Here is a 1,247-nt window from a genome sequence, read left to right as displayed (position 1 = left end):
GACTCAGTGTTGGACTATGACTGGATACCAGGGTTCAAATCTGGGCTCAACCATATAAACCCACTGGGTGACCCTGGTATCCAGATATCCAATGTCACATTCTCTTAGCCTCAGAGGATAACCATGGCAAACCTCCTTGGAAGAAACTTGCCAAGAAAGCCCCGTGATAGGGGCCCTTAGAGTCACCATAAGTCACAAACAACTTGAACACACACACACACACACACACACACACAATGATTGATCTCAGATAGATAGATAGATAGATAGATAGATAGATAGATAGATCATAACTTTATATATACAGTAATAGTTACTTTCCGCTGATGAAACAAATACCACTGGTAATAAAATTCATCACTTAAAGCTGTTCTCTTGTGTACTCCCCAAACTCCATTCTGGAAGGTTGGACCTCCTGAAGCAACACAAGGTTTTTCAGATACTGACTGAAATAAATTTCCCGTCTGAGCAAAAGTAAATTTTTGTTATGCTGTATATAACCCGATGATGATGATGACGATGACATATTGTATCAGTTAAGGCTATTTAAAGTATATTTTTATGAGGAAAAAAGGCTCACTGGCCCAACCTTACACCGTAAGTATTCATACCATTCAAAATCTAAGACCAGTTCTCATATTACATAATGTGTTGTGCATATTGTGGCCTGAGATGTGTTTGTATGAAGATCAGATTGATAATATATAAGGTAAATCTTTTATGAGAGCAGCCAAAGTTTTTGGACACTGATTCTTGTAACTTGGGGACACACTTTAAAATAAGCAGACATGTTAATTACCATGCTTTTAATAATTACAGATGAACTTAGGCCTAGGTTGGAACTCTTTTCTGTCACACACGAGTGAGTTGGGTATCCAAGGAATATTAATCTCATTTGGATCAAGAGTTGTCCATGATTTCTGAGGGGCTTCATCTCTCTTTGATATGGTCAATATCATGCCCTTAAATGTTTCTCCACAGCTTCTGAATTGCACTTTGATGAAATCAAATCCCTATAGAATCCCTACTGAGCTCACTTTCAGTAAGTCTATGTACATAAAGTTGTTATTTATATAAGACCATTATTTTGTGCTCTTATGCTGGTACAGTGTCTGGCAGGTATAGTCATGTTAAAGATAGAGATAGAGATAGAGATAGAGATAGAGATAGAGATAGAGATAGAGATAGAGATAGATAGATAGATAGATAGATAGATAGATAGATAGATAGATAGATAGATAGATAGA

This window comes from Sceloporus undulatus, chromosome 4 (assembly GCF_019175285.1).
Source record: "Sceloporus undulatus isolate JIND9_A2432 ecotype Alabama chromosome 4, SceUnd_v1.1, whole genome shotgun sequence".
Classification (NCBI taxonomy): Eukaryota; Metazoa; Chordata; class Lepidosauria; order Squamata; family Phrynosomatidae; genus Sceloporus; species Sceloporus undulatus.
This window is presented reverse-complemented; position numbering follows the sequence as displayed.